A 17,667-nucleotide genomic window follows, 5' to 3' on the forward strand; every position below is an offset into this window, starting at 1 on the left:
GCAACTACAACAAACGGCCCAACAACAACAACAACAACAACTACAACAATCATCCCAACAACAATAATAACCGCAACAACAACAACAACAATCAGAAGCAGCTATGCCAAAGGTGTGAAAAGTATCACTCGGGGTTCTGCACCAAATTTTGCAACAAGTGTAAAAGAAATGGTCATAGCGCGGTGAAGTGTGAGGTCTACGGACCAGGGGTTAAAAGAACGAAAGAACAAATGGTGTCGGAACGAGTAATGGCGGAGCAAGTAGTGTCGGAGCAAGTTATGCCAATGTAGTTTGTTATAAATGTGGAAAACCGTGCCACATTATTAGAAATTGCCCGAACCAGGAGAACACGAATGGACAAGGCCACGGAAGAGTTTTCAATATTAATGCGGCAGAGGCACAGGAAGACCCGGAGCTTGTTACGGGTACATTTCTTATTGACAATAAATCTGCTTACGTTTTATTTGATTCGGGTGCGGATAGAAGCTATATGAGTAGAGATTTTTGTGCTAAATTAAGTTGTCCATTTGACGCCTTTGGATAGTAAATTTTTACTCGAATTAGCAAATGGTAAATTAATTTCAGCAGATAATATATGTCGGAATCGAGAAATTAAACTGGTTAGCGAAACATTTAAGATTGATTTGATACCAGTAGAGTTAGGGAGTTTTGATGTGATAATCGGTATGGACTGGTTGAAAGAAGTGAAAGCAGAGATCGTTTGTTACAAAAATGCAATTTGCATTATACGAGAAAAAGGAAAACCCTTGATGGTGTACGGAGAAAAGGGCAACACGAAGCTACATCTTATTAGTAATTTGAAGGCACAAAAACTAATAAGAAAAGGTTGCTATGCTGTTCTAGCACACGTCGAGAAAGTACAAACTGAAGAAAAGAGCATCAATGATGTTCCCATTGCAAAAGAATTTCTCGATGTATTTCCGAAAGAATTAACGGGATTACCCCTACATCGATCCGTTGAATTTCAAATAGATCTTGTACCAGGAGCTGCACCAATAGCTCGTGCTCCTTACAGACTCGCACCCAGCGAGATGAAAGAACTGCAAAGCCAATTACAAGAACTTTTAGAGCGTGGTTTCATTCGACCAAGCACATCACCGTGGGGAGCTCCTGTTTTGTTTGTCAAGAAGAAAGATGGTACATTCAGGTTGTGTATCGACTACCGAGAGTTGAACAAACTTACCATCAAGAACCGCTACCCACTACCGAGAATCGATGACTTATTTGATCAACTACAAGGCTCGTCTATTTATTCAAAGATTGACTTACGTTCCGGGTATCATCAAATGCGGGTGAAAGAAGATGATATTCCAAAGACTGCTTTCAGAACACGTTACGGTCATTACGAGTTTATGGTCATGCCGTTTGGTTTAACTAATGCACCAGCTGTGTTCATGGACCTTATGAACCGAGTGTGTGGACCATACCTTGACAAGTTTGTCATTGTTTTCATTGATGACATACTTATTTACTCAAAGAATGACCAAGAACACGGTGAACATTTGAGAAAGGTGTTAGAAGTATTGAGGAAGGAAGAATTATACGCTAAGTTTTCAAAGTGTGCATTTTGGTTGGAAGAAGTTCAATTCCTCGGTCACATAGTGAACAAAGAAGGTATTAAGGTGGGTCCGGCAAAGATAGAAACTGTTGAAAAGTGGGAAACCCCGAAAACTCCAAAACACATACGCCAGTTTTTAGGACTAGCTGGTTACTACAGAAGGTTCATCCAAGACTTTTCCAGAATAGCAAAACCCTTGACTGCATTAACGCATAAAGGGAAGAAATTTGAATGGAATGATGAACAAGAGAAAGCGTTTCAGTTATTGAAGAAAAAGCTAACTACGGCACCTATATTGTCATTTTCTGAAGGGAATGATGATTTTGTGATTTATTGTGACGCATCAAAGAAAGGTCTCGGTTGTGTATTAATGCAACGAACGAAGGTGATTGCTTATGCGTCTAGACAATTGAAGATTCACGAACAAAATTATACGACGCATAATTTGGAATTAGGAGCGGTTGTTTTTGCATTAAAGACTTGGAGGCACTACTTATATGGGGTCAAAAGTATTATATATACCGACCACAAAAGTCTTCAACACATATTTAATCAGAAATAACTGAATATGAGGCAGCGTAGGTGGATTGAATTATTGAATGATTACGACTTTGAGATTCGTTACCACCCGGGGAAGGCAAATGTGGTAGCCGATGCCTTGAGCAGGAAGGACAGAGAACCCATTTGAGTAAAATCTATGAATATAATGATTCATAATAACCTTACTACTCAAATAAAGGAGGCGCAACAAGGAGTTTTAAAAGAGGGAAATTTAAAGGATGAAATACCCAAAGGATCGGAGAAGCATCTTAATATTTGGGAAGACGAAACCCGGTATAGGGCTGAAAGGATTTCGGTACCAAAATTTGGAGATATGAGAGAAATGGTACTTAGAGAACTCATAAAACCAAATACTCAATACATCCTGGAATGGGGAAGATGTACAAGGATCTTAAGAAACATTTTTGGTGGCCGGGTATGAAAGCCGATGTTGCTAAATACGTAGGAGAATGTTTGACGTGTTCTAAGGTCAAAGCTGAGCATCAGAAACCATCAGGTCTACTTCAACAACCCGAAATCCCGGAATGGAAATGGGAAAACATTACCATGGATTTCATCACTAAATTGCCAAGGACTGCAAGTGGTTTTGATACTATTTGGGTAATAGTTGATCGTCTCACCAAATCAGCACATTTCCTGCCAATAAGAGAAGATGACAAAATGGAGAAGTTATCACGACTTTATTTGAAGGAAGTCGTCTCCAGACATGGAATACCAATCTCTATTATCTCTGATAGGGATGGCATATTTATTTCAAGATTCTGGCAGACATTACAGCAAGCATTAGGAACTCGTCTAGATATGAGTACTGCCTATCATCCACAAACTGATGGGCAGAGTGAAAGGACGATACAAACGCTTGAAGACATGCTACGAGCATGTGTTATTGATTTCGGAAATAGTTGGGATCGACATCTACCGTTAGCAGAATTTTCCTACAACAACAGCTACCATTCAAGCATTGAGATGGCGTCGTTTGAAGCACTTTATGGTAGAAAGTGTAGGTCTCCGATTTGTTGAAGTGAAGTGGGGGATAGACAGATTACGGGTCCGGAGATTATACAAGAAACTACCGAGAAGATCATCCAAATTCAACAACGGTTGAAAACCGCTCAAAGTCGATAAAAGAGCTACGCTGACATTAAAAGAAAAGATATAGAATTTGAAATTGGAGAGATGGTCATGCTTAAAGTTGCACCTTGGAAAGGCGCTGTTCGATTTGGTAAATGATGGAAATTAAATCCAAGGTATATTAGACCATTCAAGATTATTGATCGTGTCGGACCAGTAGCTTACCGACTTGAGTTACCTCAACAACTCGCGGCTGTACATAACACTTTCCACGTCTCGAATTTGAAGAAATGTTTTGCTAAAGAAGATCTCACTATTCTGTTAGATGAAATCCAAATCAATGAAAAACTTCAATTCATCGAAGAACCCGTCGAAATAATGGATCGTGAGGTTAAAAGACTTAAGCAAAACAAGATACCAATTGTTAAGGTTTGATGGAATGCTCGTAGAGGACCCGAGTTCACCTGGGAGCATGAAGATCAGATGAAGAAGAAATACCCGCATCTATTTCCAGAAGATTCGTCAACACCTTCAACAGCTTAAAATTTCGGGACGAAATTTATTTAACGGGTAGGTACTGTAGTGACCTGAACTTTTCCATGTTATATATATTAATTGATATTTACATGATTAAATGTTTCCAACATGTTAAGCAATCAAACTTGTTAAGACTTGATTAATTGAAATATGTTTCATATAGACAATTGACCACCCAAGTTGACCGGCGATTCACGAACGTTAAAACTTGTAAAAACTATATGATGACATATATATGGATATATATATATAGTTAACATGATACTATGATAAGTAAACATATCATTAAGTATATTAACAATGAACTACATATGTAAAAACAAGACTACTAACTTAATGATTTTTAAATGAGACATATATGTAACGATTATCGTTGTAAAGACATTTAATGTATATATATCATATTAAGAGATATTCATACATGATAATATCATGATAATATAATAATTTAAAATCTCATTTGATATTATAAACATTGGGTTAACAACATTTAACAAGATCGTTAACCTAAAGGTTTCAAAACAACACTTACATGTAACGACTAACGATGACTTAACGACTCAGTTAAAATGTATATACATGTAGTGTTTTAATATGTATTTATACACTTTTGAAAGACTTCAATACACTTATCAAAATACTTCTACTTAAAAAAAATGCTTACAATTACATCCTCGTTCAGTTTCATCAACAATTCTACTCGTATGCACCCGTATTCGTACTCGTACAATACACAGCTTTTAGATGTATGTACTATTGGTATATACAATCCAATGATCAGCTCTTAGCAGCCCATGTGAGTCCCCTAACACATGTGGGAACCATCATTTGGCAACTAGCATGAAATATCTCATAAAATTATAAAAATATGAGTAATCATTCATGACTTATTTACATGAAAATAAAATTACATATCCTTTATATCTAATCCATACACCAACGACCAAAAACACCTACAAACACTTTCATTCTTCAATTTTCTTCATCTAATTGATCTCTCTCAAGTTCTATCTTCAAGTTCTAAGTGTTCTTCATATATTCTACAAGTTCTAGTTACATAAAATCAAGAATACTTTCAAGTTTGCTAGCTCACTTCCAATCTTGTAAGGTGATCATCCAACCTCAAGAAATCTTTGTTTCTTACAGTAGGTTATCATTCTAATACAAGGTAATAATCATATTCAAACTTTGGTTCAATTTCTATAACTATAACAATCTTATTTCAAGTGATGATCTTACTTGAACTTGTTTTCGTGTCATGATTCTGCTTCAAGAACTTCGAGCCATCCAAGGATCCGTTGAAGCTAGATCCATTTTTCTCTTTTACAGTAGGTTTATCCAAGGAACTTAAGGTAGTAATGATGTTCATAACATCATTCGATTCATACATATTCGAAGGTTTAAATTTGTAATCACAAGAACATAGTTTAGTTAATTCTAAACTTGTTCACAAACAAAAGTTAATCCTTCTAACTTGACTTTTAAAATCAACTAAACACATGTTCTATATCTATATGATATGCTAACTTAATGATTTAAAACCTGGAAACACGAAAAACACCGTAAAATCGGATTTACGCCGTCGTAGTAACACCGCGGGCTGTTTTGGGTTAGTTAATTAAAAACTATGATAAACTTTGATTTAAAAGTTGTTATTCTGAGAAAATGATTTTTATTATGAACATGAAACTATATCCAAAAATTATGGTTAAACTCAAAGTGGAAGTATGTTTTCTAAAATGGTCATCTAGACGTCGTTCTTTCGACTGAAATGACTATCTTTACAAAAATGACTTGTAACTTATTTTTCCAACTATAAACCTATACTTTTTCTGTTTAGATTCATAAAATAGAGTTCAATATGAAACCATAGCAATTTGATTCACTCAAAACGGATTTAAAATGAAGAAGTTATGGGTAAAACAAGATTGGATAATTTTTCTCATTTTAGCTACGTGAAAATTGGTAACAAATCTATTCCAACCATAACTTAATCAACTTGTATTGTATATTATGTAATCTTGAGATACCATAGACACGTATACAATGTTTCGACCTATCATGTCGATACATCTATATATATTTCGGAGCAACCATAGACACTCTATATGTGAATGTTGGAGTTAGCTATACAGGGTTGAGGTTGATTCCAAAATATATATTATTTGAGTTGTGATCAATACTGAGATACATATACACTGGGTCGTGGATTGATTCAAGATAATATTTATCAATATATTTCTGTACATCTAACTGTGGACAACTAGTTGTAGGTTACTAACGAGGACAGCTGACTTAATAAACTTAAAACATCAAAATATATTAAAAGTGTTGTAAATATATTTTGAACATACTTTGATATATATGTATATATTGTTATAGGTTCGTGAATCAACCAGTGGCCAAGTCTTACTTCCCGACGAAGTAAAAATCTGTGAAAGTGAGTTATAGTCCCACTTTTAAAATCTAATATTTTTGGGATGAGAATACATGCAGGTTTTATAAATGATTTACAAAATAGACACAAGTACGTGAAACTACATTCTATGGTTGAATTATCGAAATCGAATATGCCCTTTTTATTAAGTCTGGTAATCTAAGAATTAGGGAACAGACACCCAAATTGACGCGAATCCTAAAGATAGATCTATTGGGCCTAACAAACCCCATCCAAAGTACCGGATGCTTTAGTACTTCGAAATTTATATCATATCCGAAGGGTGTCCCGGAATGATGGGGATATTCTTATATATGCATCTTGTTAATGTCGGTTACCAGGTGTTCACCATATGAATGACTTTTATCTCTATGTATGGGATGTGTATTGAAATATGAAATCTTGTGGTCTATTATTATGATTTGATATATATAGGTTAAACCTATAACTCACCAACATTTTTGTTGACGTTTTAAGCATGTTTATTCTCAGGTGATTATTAAGAGCTTCCGCTGTCGCATACTTAAATAAGGACGAGATTTGGAGTCCATGCTTGTATGATATTGTGTAAAAACTGCATTCAAGAAACTTATTTTGTTGTAACATATTTGTATTGTAAACCATTATGTAATGGTCGTGTGTAAACAGGATATTTTAGATTATCATTATTTGATAATCTACGTAAAGCTTTTTAAACCTTTATTGATGAAATAAAGGTTATGGTTTGTTTTAAAATGAATGCAGTCTTTGAAAAACGTCTCATATAGAGGTCAAAACCTCACAACGAAATCAATTAATATGGAACGTTTTTAATCAATAAGAATGGGACATTTCATCGGACGCAATTACTATCCTTTGTAGGAGCAATAGTAAAGCTCACCCTTATGATTTTTCGGTCTGGCACAAGGTCCTGTCTTCGACCATTCTATGCAACCACCGTTCTTACGGTTGACACCCGATTTGGTTCAGGTGACCTAATGAATTCCAGGTGAATTCCTAGGATTTTACGTTCAATGGTAATGAACGCATTGAAAATGGGTTTTCAGAAAACAAATCGGTTTATAATTTGATCAAAATATTTTCTCGTTCAAGCTCGAGTTTAGATATCATTGAATTCCATGAGTTTGTAATTCTCAATCTTTAAGGTCAATCTCTACGATTGAGTAATATCAGTCTTAAAAGCTGATTTTTAATCTTTAAGGAGATTATCCTTTCTGGGAATCTGATTTATTAGTCTTATCCAGCTAATTTGCACGGTGCCCCCCATTTTACGAGATAAATCCTCCTCATGGTTAGGATAAATCTGACCACTTGGCGACCCTGTTTAATGCTAAGGTCCGTGGATTTTCTACTGATTTTAGTGATGACTTTTCTAGGTTTTTCGTCAACCTACAGCTGGTCTGTACGACAACTTCATGACCTAAATCAAGAAGCGCGTTTCTTTTTCGGAAGACTTTACTTCCTTTTAACGATGGAATTGATTCATCGTGTAGATCCATCTCTTCTTTTCTTTCATCGGGTAAAACAGTTAATTATCGTCCAAAACAAAAGTATTTTCAATTATTTGTACAAAAATATGTGATATGTATTTTGAATAACTCGGTGAAAATTTCCCACACTTGGCTTTTATTTTCCTTTTTATTGTCCTCTATTCCATTTTAAATGAATTTTAACATTTTGGTTTGTTTCTCAATTTATGTCCTTTCCGAGGTAACAATAATTTCGATGTTAACACCTAGTTTTATCGTTCATAAATATGTATAAACATGATTTTGAGTTCATTTAATTGAAAATTTTGAAAAATTTTACTAGAATTGTGTAGTCAGTATATAAGACTAGGGTTGTTCTTTATTATCAGAGAGCACTAGATTCTAATACAACTACTACTTTACTAGTATTTCTAATGGTAACCAAGTGTTTAAAGTAAAAAAATTAAAAAAAAAATCCGAAAGAATTTAACCCCTTCCCACACTTAAGATCTTGCAATGCCCTCGTTTGCAAGAAATCAGTAACAATTTAAATTATTGAGGGTGATTAGCGTAGAAATGATTAAATTTTATCAAAGTTTCCAAACATATTGGCGTTTGTTTGCTGAATGATAAATGGTACATATCATTTATCCATTCCGTCTGTTGTTACATCACATTTATCTTGCCGTCAAAATTAGTAGCTTTTGCTGAACTTAATGCCAGTCTTTGAAAATGCGCTGTTTTACCCTGTTTTGTACAATTTACCATATACATACATACAAATATAAACATGCATGGCAATTTGAAATGAGACTTAATATCCCACTTTCAAATCCTAAATGTGAAATATTAGTACACAATAATAATAAAAATGATAAAGATTACATAAGTATATTCAATAACATAAGTTTAAACATGAATAAGTAAAAAGATAAAAACATAAAAATCATATAAATAACCAAATGGAACTAAATCAGTCTGGATATGGGTTCCAGTTCATCTCGTCAGGTGGGTTCCATTGTTGGTTATAGGTGTTTTGATAGGCTTGGTTATAGTCATACCGGTTAAAGGGTGGTCGGATATCGGGGCTGTGTGGCGGAAAATGAGCAGGTCGAGTAGGTACATAGTTATTTGGTACCTGATATGATAGCTGGCTCATGATTTGGTGTTGATGAACTAACCAGCTATCGTGTTGGCATCGCCTATAATCCTCGTATACTCGCTCGGAGTTCCACTGCTCATACATACTATGTCTGGCCGCGTTCGTCATTGCTTCCTCATCTATACGAACATGGACGTCAAGAATAGCATCTCGAAAGACATCCCTAATGTCTTCCGCCTCCTCCATTTCCTCGTCTGAGCCTCTCTCTACCTGAGGATGAGATCCCTCATAGGGTACTGCCTGGTTACGTCTACTTTTCAATACCTTAGCACCCACATAAACTTTCAATCCTAAGGGCTCAACCTGTTCTCTACAAAGTTGTAATGGACCCCCTTGGTTTCTATCAACACCTAAATACTCTCCAATGAGAGTAACAAAAATACCTCCTCCTATTATACTCCCGTCCTGCATTCCCTCTACCATTTTAGATAAATAAAAAGCAACACAGTAAGGGATATTGACAAAGCTTCTAAGATCCCGAATACACTTTAGGTAGAATAAATCATGTAAGGTAATTTTTTCTTTATTATGACCTCTCTGTGTAATCGATTTAGCCAAAAATCTATGAATAATACGAAGCTCGGCTCTGTCAATATGTGTATAGGAGTGTCCTCCTTCTCGTGTAAAAACATCAAAATGTGACATACGCCTCCAAATGGCGTCAGCGTCAAAGTTATTATCTACCCTTTCACCATAATGAATCAAATTTGTACAATCGGGTAATAGCAACTCACCAGGAGTATATATCTGTAAGGCCCTGGCCATGTTCAGCATGGACATTCTGTACATCCTACCGCCAAGGATAAACCTAAGAAATCTTCTATCATCTATTCTAACTATATTTGTATCAAGTGATACAGTACTCATCAACTCAACACACCATTCCTTATATACAGGTCTACGAATGGTGAAAAGACGTTCCCAATCTGTAAAAGAAGAACTGTCATACCTTTGAACTAAAAGCTGTCTAACACGGTCAGCTAGATGGACCGTTTCCAAAGAGGCCCAATCGATTACCCTTGGCAGCTCTACATTTTTTGTTACCAATTTGAATTTGTTCCTTTGATATGTCTCGTAATCTCTCCATCTCCTATCAAATCTCAGATTAGGATGCAGAGTGTGCTCAGGAATCGTTGGGAATTCTACTGGCGGCCTCATTGGGAATACTATGAATTCATCAACAAACTGTACCAGATCATAATAAGGTATGTGCTGATCAGGCTGTTGTTGTTGTTCCTGTTGTGGTTCTTGTTCGTGTTGCATTTCTGGTTCTGGTTCTGGTGCTGGTGCTGGTCGTCTAGATGATGATGCTCCTGAACCTCCAGTATCGGCTTTCTGCAAAACACATTAAACACAAAATTTGTGCATCCAAATATGCATTAGTGTTAGCAAAATAACAACTTAAAACAATCACTATAACATGTTAAATCAAAATTAAACTTATACACATTTTCACAATTTTTCACAATTCTATACTTTTCAAATAAGCACATATGAAAATGTATACAAAGTTCATAAGCTTTTAACTCAAATAACATGTCAAAATAGTCATTACTAATAATTAAACAAGTCTCAAATGGCAATTACATCAAATTAATCAAGTTCATGAATTTTGGACTTAAAAAGTCCACTTAGTCTCCAAAAATCATATTTAGGATCAATGTTTGGATCATTTAACTATCTAAACATGTTACACTACTCAATTTAGCAATAATTCATGACAAAAATCGGCCATAACCCATTTATATCAAAAAGCCCCAAATTGCTCAAGAACACTAACCCTAGATTTCTAAAAATTTTGAAGTTTTTGGCTTCAAATCATGTTAAATAGCATCAATCTAGGTTATACATGCATAAAATACTAACAATTTAACACTAATTACACTAGAAATTAACAAAATTGCATTAGGTAAAAAATTGGTAATTATCACAAAAACTAGGAATTTATAGAGTTTAGGGGTGTAATTTTTACCATTTTGCTGAAGAATGAGAATCTAGGCATGATTAGAGCAAGAAAAATGACGAATTACGGTGGATTTTGATGAATTTTGATGAAGATTTGAGAGTATTTTCGTATGTGTTGTGTGTGTATTGGTGTGAGGCAGAACAGAACAGGCTGTATGTATCAGGCATGTTTTCCAGCTCCATGCGATCGCATGGAGTTGGAGTGCAATACCCATGCGATCGCATGGGTATCCGGGAACAGTGTTTTCAGCTTTTTTTTTTTTTTATAAAACCTTATACTTTATAAAACTTATAATTAATTAAATTTTAAAAATTTGTTTTCCTTTAGGAGCGAGGGTGTTTCAAATCGATGTCCTAGTCCGTCCTTCGACAAAAATTTAAAATTTGTCAAATCAAAGCGCGGTTTTAAAAGTAAAGATTTTTGGATTTTTTAATGTTTTTGGCATACTTTAATTCAATAAAAAAAAATGATAATAAAAGTTCTCGTCCCTCCCTCGGGTAAAGCAATTTCGGTTGAAAGACCTAGTCTTCAACTCACGACGAATTTTAAAAATCATATTTTTTAACTTAGCGAAATAAAGTAAATTTTTGTTTTTAAATTCACACAACTTAAATTTAAAATATGCATAAAATTAAAAATTCACATTTTTTTTTTAAAAATTAAAAATTCACACCAAACTTATATTAAATTTTTGTTTTTATACATACAAACTTAAAAATATCAATTGATCAAATATTTACAATTTTAAATATATAAATCTAAAAAGTTTACAATATTAATTTAAGATTTATATATTAATTTTAAAAACATGGTAAAAAAATAAAATTAAAAATCTTTTTGGCTTTTATCCCACTTTAATCAATCAAATATTATCAAAAATATGCGCCCCACTTTTCGGTAAAGTAATTTCGGTTCCATGACCTAATTTAACTCATGACGAATTTTTGAAATATTTTGGGTTGATTGATTAAAGATATTTATACCTTAAGAATAAATGTTAAATTTCGCAGTGATGTAATAAATTTTTGTATGATATCAATAATTTCGGTCGCCAAACCTAATTTTATTCAATACCAATTTAATACTTTATAGCGAACAAATTAGCGTTTATTATCAAAAGGTTAAAAATAAAAAAAATAATAAAAACTGTACAGACTTACCTGTGAGATAGTATTCTTAAGTTATATGATCTATCCCATTCATAAGATAGTCGGTTTAATTGATTTTCCATGGCTACATAGGCGTAACCTCGAGCATTCAGTGTTTTTTCTTCTAAACATATGACCGTCTCTGCATAAAGTAACAAATTCGGTATTTGAATAGGTTTGATTATTTGAACATTTACTCCATGTGACCATTTTCCGCATTTGTGACATCTTTCTAGGTGTCGTGCTCTTCTTTTCGCTGCGGATTTTGATTTTTCTTTACCAAATTATAACTTATTATCTTCGCATCTGGATTGTTTTCTTACTCCGTCCAATCTTTCTCTGATTACTGATACTATTTCACTCGGAAGTGTGTCATTATTACATTTAGTGATCAAAGCGTGTAGCATTAGACCATGGTTTAGTTCACAGGCAGTCTTCATTTCCTAAAAAAAAATAAAAATTCAGAATGGGGGGAGAAGACTAGTTCTTTAGGGTCTGCTAGGGAAAGACCATTCGGGTTTCATTTTCGAGAACTACACGAAAACAGAAAATCTAACTCTAACAGAAATACATAATATCCTTTAAAGACTTGATTCTCCCCACACTTAGTTAGCTGTGGTATCGAAATTGTGATTAGCTTCGTTGTCGATTTCCATTGGACTATCTATGTAATGTTTAACTCTGTGACCATTAACTTTAAATTCAATTCCATTTGAATTTATTAATTCTACTGTTCCGTATGGGAAAACTCTTTTGACTATGAATGGTCCAGACCATCTTGATTTTAATTTTCCAGGAAATAGCTTGAATCGTGAATTGAAAAGAAGAACTCTGTCTCCTTCTTTAAATTCTTTTGAACTTCTGATTCTTTTATCATGCCATTTCTTCGTTCTTTCTTTATAGATTAACGAATTTTCGTATGCTTCATGTCTTAATTCTTCTAATTCGTTTAGTTGACTTAATCGTAGATGTCCAGCTTCATGTATATCAAGATTACATGTCTTCAAAGCCCAAAATGCTTTGTGTTCAATTTCTACTGGAAGATGACATGCTTTTCCGTAGACGAGTTTAAAAGGTATGGTTCCAATTGGAGTTTTGTAGGCTGTTCTAAAAGCCCAGAGTGCATCCTCTAATTTAATGGACCATTCCTTCGGATTTGATCCTACGGTTTTCTCTAGAATACGTTTTAAAGCTCGGTTGGTATTTTCAACTTGTCCACTTGTTTGTGGATGATATGCGGTGGAGATTTTATGAGTTACTCCATATCTTTTGAGAACTTTCTCAAGTTGATTATTACAGAAATGAGTACCCCGATCACTTATTAAAGCTTTCGGTGTTCCAAACCTTGTAAAAAGACGTTTTAAAAAGTTGACTACAACTCGTGCATCGTTAGTTGGGAGAGCTTGTGCTTTCGCCCATTTAGATACATAATCAATGGCTACGAGAATATAGAGATTATTATGAGATTTTGGAAATGGACCCATAAAGTCAATACCCCAAATGTCAAATACTTCGCATACTTGAATGACATTTTGTGGCATTTCATCACGTTGACTTATTTTTCTGGCCCTTTGACAAGCATCACAGGATTTGCAAAGAAGGTGTGCGTCTTTGTAAATTGTAGGCCAATAGAATCCAGCATCATAAACTTTTCTTGCTGTTAGTTGAGGCCCATAATGCCCTCCTGTTGGTCCTGTGTGACAATGGTTTAAAATTTTACTAGCTTCATCTCCGAATACACATCGGCGTATTATTCCATCTGGACAACTTTTAAACAGATGTGGATCTTCCCAGAAATAGTGTTTTATATCACTGAAGAATTTCTTTCGTTTTTGGTACGATAATCCTTTTTCAAGGAATCCACATACTAAATAGTTTGCATAGTCTGCAAACCATGGAATTTCATTATAATCTATCTTTAATAGATATTCATCAGGAAAGTTGTCTTGTATGGCCGATTCATTTAGAACATCTAATTCAGGATTTTCAAGACGAGAAAGATGATCAGCGGCGAGATTTTCTGCTCCTCTTTTATCTCGGATTTCAATATCGAATTCTTGTAAGAGTAAGATCCAACGGATTAATCTTGGTTTGGCATCTTGTTTTGAAAATAGTTATCTAAGAGCAGAATGGTCGGTATAGACCACCGTTTTTGCTAGAACGAGATATGAACGAAATTTGTCAAAAGCAAAGACAATAGCAAGGAGTTCTTTTTCAGTAGTTGTGTAATTCGTTTGTGCTCCTTGTGATGTCTTACTAGCATAATATATAGGTTGAAATCGTTTTTCAATCCTTTGTCCTAAAATGGCTCCCATTGCAAAATCACTTGCATCGCACATTAATTCAAACGGTAGATTCCAATTTGGTGTTATCATGATCGGCGCATTAGTAAGTTTCTCTTTAAGAATATTAAAAGATTTGATACATTCATTTGAAAAGATGAATGGAGCATCCTTTTCTAGGAGTTTATTCATAGGAGTGGCAATTTTAGAAAAATCTTTTATGAAACGTCGGTAAAAACCGGCATGCCCTAGAAAACTCCTAACTCCTCTAACATTGGTGGGATGTGGAAGTTTAGCAATTACATCTACTTTAGCTCTATCCACTTCAATTCCTTCCTTTGAGATTTTATGTCCAAGAACGATGCCTTCTTTAACCATGAAATGGCATTTCTCCCAATTAAGTACTAGATTTGATTGTTCGCATCTAATCAGCATTCGTTCAAGATTAACTAGACATGATTCAAATGTATCACCGAAGACTGAAAAGTCATCCATGAAAACTTCCATGCATTCTTCTATCATGTCGTGAAAAATCGCCATCATACACCTTTGAAAGGTTGCAGGGGCGTTGCAAAGTCCAAATGGCATGCGTTTGTAAGCAAAAGTACCATAAGGGCACGTGAACGTGGTTTTCTCTTGATCTTCGGGTGCTATTGGAATTTGAAAATATCCGGAAAATCCATCAAGAAAACAATAGTAACTATTTCCGGCTAATCTTTCCAACATTTGATCAATGAAAGGTAAGGGAAAGTGATCTTTTCTGGTGGCGTCATTTAATTTTCTATAATCAATACACACACGCCATCATGTTACAGTCCTAGTAGGAATAAGCTCATTTTTTTCATTTGTAATGACAGTCATGCCACCCTTCTTAGGCACGCATTGAACTGGGCTTACCCATGGACTATCAGAAATTGGATAAATTAGACCTGCGTCTAGCAGTTTAATAATTTCTTTTTTAACTACATCTTGCATATTCGGATTTAGTCTTCGTTGGCGTTGCACATACGTTTTATGACCTTCTTCCATAAGGATTTTATGTGTGCAATACGAAGGACTTATTCCTTTAATATCATGAATCTTCCATGCAATGGCTGGTTTATGAGCTTTCAACACAGAAATGAGTTGTGATTTCTCATTTTCAGTAAGAGAAGACGATATTATTACAGGTAATTCAGATTCACCATGTAAATAAGCGTATTCCAAATGGTTTGGAAGTGGCTTTAACTCTAATTTCGGTGGTTCTTCTATCGATGATTTATATCGATATCTGTCTTCTTCTTTTAGCACTTGAATTTTTTCTGTTGTTGGTTCATATCCATTAGCTATAAGTGTAGCTAACATTTCAACTTCATCAATTGGTTCAGTTCCTTCTCCTAAAGAACATTCTCCTGTTCCTTGTAATTCTGGAAATTCTTCTAACAATTCTGCATGTGAATCTATAGTTTGAATATAATAACATGTATCATCTGCAGATTGCGGTTGTTGCATTGCTCTATCAACTGAAAAGGTAACACTCTCGTCCTCTATACTTAGGGTCAATTTCTTACCAAACACGTCTATCATTGCTTTAGCCGTGTTTAAGAATGGTCTTCCTAATATGAGAGGAACTTGAGAATATTCTTCCATGTCCAGAACAACAAAATCTACTGGAAATACTAAAGTACCAACTTTAACCAGCATGTTCTCCATTATCCCTCTAGGATATTTTATTGATCGATCGGCTAGCTGTATGCTTATTCTTGTTGGTTTCAATTCTCCAAGGTCTAGTTTAGCGTATAGTGAATACGGCATTAGATTTATACTAGCACCTAAGTCTACCAATGCTTCTATTGAACTAAGACTACCCAGAAAACATGGAATTGTGAAACTTCCTGGATCAGATAGTTTTTCTAGTATCTTATTCAACAGCACTGCTGAACAATTAGCATTCATAGTAACAGCCGAGAGTTCTTCCATTTTCTTTCTATTTGAGATTAGATCTTTCAAGAATTTAGCATATCTAGGCATTCCTGAAATCACATCAATGAAAGGAAGATTTACATTTATCTGTTTAAACATATCCAAGAATTTGGATTGCTCGGCTTCAAGTTTCTCTTTCTTCATTTTACTCGGGTAAGGAAGTAGTGGTTGGTATGGTTTAACATAAGGTTTAGCCTTAGCTGTGTTATCTTCATTAACATTCTCAACTACCGGTTCTGTTTCCTTATCTTGTTCAGGTTGTGGTTCTTGTGGAGTAGGAATAACTTCATCAGAAGTTACAGGTATTTCAGGTGGTTTAAGTGTTGTACCACTTCTTGTGGTAATGGCTTTAGCTGTTTCATTCCGGGGGTTAGCATTTGTATCACTAGGTAAACTTCCCAGTTTTCTTTCACCTATTAACCTTGCTAGGTTACTTACTTCTTGTTCCAAGTTTTGAATAGATGCTTGTTGATTTCTAAATGCTTGAGCATTTTGTTCATTAGTTTGTTTCTGAGATGTGAAAAACTGCGTTTGAGTTTCAACAAGCTTTGTCATCATATCTTCTAAATTCGGCTTTTTATCATCGGGTTGTGGTGGTTTGTTTTGAAAATTAGGTCTTTGCTGATTGTAAGTATTGTTGGATACTTGTTGATTGCTAGGACCTTGTTGGTTGTTGTATGGAATATTTCGGTTATAGTTCTGGTTTTGATTGTAAATCGGTCTTGGCGGTAGATAATTATTCTGATAATTATTTCCAGGCCTTTGGTTTATGTATGAAATATTCTCTCTTTGTTCCATTGTTAATTCAATACTGAGACAATCTTTTGTCAAATGTGGTCCTCCACATTGCTCACAACTAATTCGTATTGAGTAAATATCCTTAGTCATCTTTTCCATTCGTCTCTCGACAGCATCTATCTTTGCGGAAATGGAATCTAAGTCATGGCTAGAATCGGCTCTAGCTGCTTTAGATGATCTAACGATATCTTTTTCTTGGTGCCACTCATGTGAGTGGGAAGCAGTGTTATCAATAATTTTATAAGCATCAGTTTCGGTTTTCTTCATAATAGAACCACCAGCTGCTATATCTATGTCTTTTCTTGTAGTGATGTCACATCCTTGGTAGAATATTTGTACTATTTGACAGGTGTCTAAACCATGTTGCGGACATCCTCTTAATAACTTTCCAAATCTTGTCCACGCCTCATATAGAGTTTCATTCGGTTTCTGTGTGAACGTAACAATTTCTCCTTGAAGTCTTACGGCTTTAGATGCCGGAAAGAATTGTTTAAGAAATTTTTCAACTAAAACGTCCCATGTATCAATCGCCCCTTCAGGTAACGATTTCAACCAATCTTTGGCTTCTCCCTTTAAAGTCCAGGGAAATAACATGAGATATATTTGTTCATCTTCTACTTCTCGGATTTTAAATAGTGTGCAGATCCTATTAAAGGTACGTAGATGTTCATTTAGATCTTCCTTCGGCGCACCAC

The sequence above is a fragment of the Rutidosis leptorrhynchoides genome, chromosome 2 (genome assembly GCF_046630445.1).
Source record: "Rutidosis leptorrhynchoides isolate AG116_Rl617_1_P2 chromosome 2, CSIRO_AGI_Rlap_v1, whole genome shotgun sequence".
NCBI classification, from domain to species: Eukaryota; Viridiplantae; Streptophyta; class Magnoliopsida; order Asterales; family Asteraceae; genus Rutidosis; species Rutidosis leptorrhynchoides.